Source organism: Rhinolophus sinicus, chromosome 5 (genome assembly GCF_057876585.1).
Source record: "Rhinolophus sinicus isolate RSI-liver-muscle chromosome 5, RSI-T2T, whole genome shotgun sequence".
NCBI classification, from domain to species: domain Eukaryota; kingdom Metazoa; phylum Chordata; class Mammalia; order Chiroptera; family Rhinolophidae; genus Rhinolophus; species Rhinolophus sinicus.
In genome coordinates, this window is record NC_142505.1 from 25,016,355 (window position 1) to 25,022,354 (window position 6,000).

Here is a 6,000-nt window from a genome sequence, read left to right on the forward strand (position 1 = left end):
TAGTACAGGGATGAGATATGATTTAGGTTTTTAAAAAATTGCTCTGGATCCTGAAAGAAGAAGGAACTTTGTGAGGGTGAAGAAGGATGTAAATGAAAACAAAACAAACAAACAAACAAAAAAATGAAATACAATCCTTATGAACCATTCTGTTTCCCCTGGATATATTTTTTGAAAGCTATATTAGTTTATAAATACTTCCATGAATTTGTTTGATTCCTTGTTATGCTAGCTAATGGAATACGTTTACATTTTAACTATGTTTCCTTTTTGCATAGTGAGCTTTAATTTCTGAAAATACAGATGATGTAACATTAGAACGTTCAAAAAGATAAATGTAAAGGTATCACATGCACTGAGGTCAAGCTGCAACCAATCCATAATGTCCCAGCTCGCTTCCAAAATTCAATCGTGATTTTTAAACAGCTTTATTGAGGCATAAACTTCACCCAGTTTAAGTTAATAATTCAATAATTTTCAGTATATTTACAGGGTTGTGCAACCATCACCACATTCTTATTTTAGAACATTTCCATCATCCCAGTAAGAAATTGTGTGCCCGTTAACAGTCACTTCCCATTCTTGCCTTTAGCCCTAGGCAGCCAAGCATCTACTTTCTGTCTCTATACATTCGCCTTTTCTGGACATTTCATATAAATGGAATCATACAGTGTGATTTTTCATGTCTGGTTTCTTTCACTCAGCAAAATGTTTTGAGGTTCATTCACATTTTAGTATGTATCAGTACCATATGCTTTTTGTTGCTTAATAGTATTCCATTAGGTGGTTATACTGCATTCTGTTTATTATTCACCGGTTGATGGACATATGGGTTATTTCCACTTTTGGCTATTATAAATACATGAAGCTGCTTTAGATAATCTCATGTTATGAGATTAATATGGGTATTTCATTTCTATTGGGTGGGGATTTCTTTTGGGAGGAGTGGAATTGCTGGGTCTTTTAGTAAATCTATGTTTAACATTAACTTTCAAAGTCTTGAAATAAAACCAGAATGACGTACATTTTGATAAATTATCACCCCCTAATAATTTTGATTATTGTACTATTAAATTTAAATGTGTAAAACTAGCTTTGTTATGTACTTGAAATTTTAACTTATTTAATAAGGATTGCCTCTGCATTTCATAATGTTTCAAATATTGAGAAATAATTTCTCCATTCTCATAGATTTTTTTCTTGGTGCTCAATTTGTGATTTGATTAAAAATGTCTTTAAAATGAAGATGTTCTCTAAATTATTGTTTTAGACTATATAACATATGGAGCTATTTCTGTCTTTAAAATAATCTTCAGTGGAACAGGAGGCTTGAAAATCACACAGTGAATGTCTTCCTTTGTTATTTTAGCTGCTGACATTTTAAATTCAATTTAGCAGTGATATTATATTTTTAAAGTTAATGAAGTGGATTTCAGTTTCAGTTAATAGTAATTTAAGATGACAATTAAATCATTAGTGAAGCTAATTATTAAATGGAAAACTCACTGCAATACTCAAGCTTGTAATAAAATAAAATCTTAGGTCCAAGGGCTATGCAGACAGTGAGCTGGTTGGTGTGCAGCTCTTTTAACAAAGCAGCATAACAGCAAGGTTGATGGACAATAATCCTGCACAGGGTATTGTTTCCAGCAGGCTGAAGTTTAACATTAGGTCCATTTATAGGCATGATTTTATTTACCTAAGTCGTGTAAGATGTAAAACACTTTGCTTCACAGCATCTGAGGTAGTGTTTCTAAATATCAATATATCCATTATATTTATCCTATTTATCTCCAACTCATATGACATGTGTAGTAATTGCCATGTTTATTATAATAAAAATATAACAGGAATGATGCTGCTAGGAACCCTCTTGTACCTTAATTTTGGTAAGCAAGCACATGTATTTCTTTTGGGTAGATCCTTGGAGCAAAATTGCTGGAGCATGAGCAGTACTGTGTTCAACTTTGATAGATAAGGCCAAACCATTTCCCAAAGTGATTAAGCCTCTTACTACTCCGATCACCAGTGTTTGAGAGTGTCTGTTGCTCTCTCTTATAGTAATAGGTAGAACTGAAGACAATCCAGATCTGTCAATTTTGAAATGAATGACTAAGTGGTGGTATATGTACACAATGGAATACTAGGTAGCCATGAAAAGGAGCTGCAAGGTTTAGGTAACAACATGCTCAAATCTCAAAGATGTTTTGTGAAATGAAGAAAGCAAGACACAAAGTAAAACATACTGTGTGATCTTTAGTTTTATAAAGTTCTAAAAAGACAAACTTAGGCTGTGGTGTTAGAAGTCAGGATAATAGTTAATTTGCGGGGAACAAACAGGGTTGGTGATGGGAAAGCGAAAGGAGGGAAGGTTCTTGGTGCCAGCCATGTTCTGCTTCTGGACTTGGATTTCTTCACTTTGTGCTATTACTTTGAACTGAATATTCATAATATACATACCTTTGCGTATGCATGTTAAATTTCAATAAAAAGTAAAAGACAAGTAGATATTCAACTTAAAAAAGCATTACATTTTATCTCCTTTCCATTTTAATTGTAACATTGATTTGAACTTAAGCAAATCATTAAAGTAAAAATTTACAAAGCTTTCGCACTAAAAAAATTCTTTGACATATGCTATGACTTTCTTACACTATAAAGTATTTTTTGTCCTTTGTTTTTGCAGATTTTTAAAGATTGTGTTTGTAGTTTTGTACCGTTATCACATTTTAAAAATACTGCCAGTTTTATAATGCATTTTTAATTTCTGACAATAATATTACTGTTGTGATCCTTTTATTTCAAACCAATTTTACTTGTTTCATCATTATTTTGTAAATTCCCCCAAATAATTAGGATTTTAATTTTGGTTGCTTTAACTTTATAAATTAGTTTGGGAGGAACTAACATCTTTCTTAGATTTTTTTCTTTTTTCATCCAGGTATATCTATGATGTCTCTCAATTTATTTGTCTTCTTTCATGCTGTTTAGAATCAGTAACTTTTTCTTTTTGAAACTCAATTATAATCACATAGTTAAAATATGAACATATTCTTGTTAAAAAAGTGAAACATTACAAATAAGTCTATAATCCTAAATTCAGATATATCACTTTTGCCTCTATAGGGCTATCTACAGTTATCAATTTGAGGTGTTCCCTGCCAAACTTTTCTGTGAATCTACATGTGTGCAAATGTACCCATAGAAGACATGTGGTATCATGTCGTGATTTTTTTTTGTCTACATGAATTGTATCTACATTTCTGTGTGTGTGTTATTTTCCATTTTCCCTTCCCAACAACGTGGCTTAGAGCTCTTTCCATACTAGAACTTTAGAATTCCCTCATTCTTTTAAATTGCTGATTAGTACTCAATAGAATGGAAATGCTATGGATTGTTTATCTATTTTATTAATGGATATGTAGATTGTTTCAATTTTTTGTGATTATAAATAATGATAAACCATAGCCTATACACATCTACTTGTGCATACTTACACATTTTTCTGTAAAGTAGATTTTGAGAGAATTCGTCAAAGGAGAGCCACCTGAAATTTTGATTTAAACTGTCTAATTCTTCTTTACAAATATTTTTTCTAATTGGCACACCCACTCTGATTGTATAAAAAAAATCATTCCTACTCTCTCATCAACATTTCTTATATTAGACACCATGGGAGATGATTAAAATGAATGATTACTGCTTTTATGGAATTTACATGGAATGTGACCAAGTATATAAATAGTTATAATATAAAGCAATAAAAATAATGCCTTCAAGGTAGCTGAAATTATAGAAGTAACAGCTTGTGGTGCTTGGCAATAGAAAAAGGTGTTACCCTATTTCCAGAATGCCTTAGTGAATTCTTCCCAGCCAAAAGTATAGGCTCCGAAACCCAATTTCTTGGCCCTCTGGGTGGATTCATTTTTCAGGAATAGAGTCACAATAACCAAACTTGTTGAGCCTGAAGTAGAAAACCAATTTATTAATACACAGAAAGATTAGAAGTGCCAAAGATTCAGACATGCCCTCCAAATGTCACCTTCTGTCCATGGCTATCCTACACAGAAAGCAAAATTATCATTTCAATGCCAGCTAGTCCTGTTTTTTAGAAAACATATCACATGCAGTCCATTTGGCTTGTAGTCTCTGTGAAGCCTCTCAACTGGGAAAACCAGTTTATAATCTTGATCAATGAGATGGAATGAGAAAGAGGAGAAACAGTGGCGTAAGTTAAGGAATAACCACCTTCACAATTTGGGATATACCTGTCCCTGGTCAGACAGATGTCGCCTAGGGAAAGACATCCTTTGGACATGTCTGGGGTGCGGCCAGCCAATATTTGCCTCTAGCATTCTCTCTTTTCTGGGCTTTCAAGGATAGACAATCCTCCATCTGATGGGTACATTATATTCTACGGCAACCACGTGTTATGCTCTCGGAGAAATTCACATTATTTAATTCTAATAATAAAATCAATAATTACAGCCAGTAATGTTTATTTAGGGCTTATGATGTGCCAGGCGCAGTTCCAAGTGCTTTGAATACATTGACTCATTTAATCCTCTTTAAAGTGTCTTTCTCTATCTCCATTTTCGTCCATCATGTGTTGGTTTGAGAGCTTATCTATCTGAGAGAGCAAACTCATTAATTTTATTTACATGTTCTTGGAGTGACCCTCAATATAGGTGTAACATATGGAAACATAATTAAAATACAGCAGAAATTCTAAGTAGGAGAGATTCTTTTTCATTATGTCAATAAAGGAAACTTCTCATGAAGGAAGAGTAAGGGCTTTAAAGCATGAGTAGAATTTTTATTGGCTGAGATAGAAGAAAATTCTATGCTTTAAAAAAAATAAATGGCAGTTTTCTTGCTGAAAAGTTTAGGTTTCACTTATATGGAAAGTTTGCTTATGTGAAATACCTAATTTCTCAATAATGCTTGATAAAGGAGAAGTATTTTATAAAGAATTTGCTATTGAGGGTCGGGGTGGGAGAGAATATGGATATTTTCCTGTAAAATTTTATTGTCTGATTAAACTAAATGGACATAAAACAAAATGTCATTGCGCTGTGAGCTTTATCTTTCTAATTGTGTTTCTCACACACTTGTGCGATTGCTACCTTAATGAAAATGAAACTCAAGAGATGCTCTTAAAATCCAGGAGGGGAAATTAGACTGCTTTGCCCTTGATTGCAGCATTTGTTATTTTAGAAGAAAAAAGCATCAGTGGTCACTTATAAATTGTGAGCCTGACCTACATTGCAGAGCTAGCAAATTTTCTTGGGAACGTGATCAATAATACACCGTTAAAAGAGGACCTTGCTAATAGCCTTTCCTTACGAAAAGCTAAGGTCGACAGTCAAGAAAACAATTTGTTCAATTTCATCTACTCTTCCAGAATTCCCATCAGGTAAAATTGCTCCCTATTTCATAGTCATGAACACACTTTATTTAAAATAATAATGTTGATATTCATTGCATTTTTAATATAAAAGTTATACATAGGGACTGCTGGATAATTATGGTAGCAGCCTAGCTGTGTGCTACCCTTTCTCCCAACTTCCATTACAGTCCTTTGAAAAGATGCACAGAGAAGACCCTACTGCCTACAAAAGAGGTAACTAAAGAGAAGACAGCAAGTCAAATTTTGCATGAAATTTCTACTACAATTGATGGAGATGAATTGAGAATTTTATTCTTGGACTACACACTACCTGCCCATGTTTTACATAAGAACTGTATAATCTTAAAGATGATAGTCAACCCTTATTTAAAGGCAGCTGTCCTCAAAATCAGGATTTTTCAAGCTTGGCACTATTGATATTTGGGACCAGGTAATTCTTTTGTGTGTGTGTGTGGGGGGCTGTTCTACATATTGTGGGATGTTTAGCATCATCCTGCTCTTGATGCTTGTAGCACTCTCTACCTTCATCCCTAGTTATGACAATCAAAAATGTCTCCAGACATTGCCAAATTCCTTGAGGGGCTTGAGAA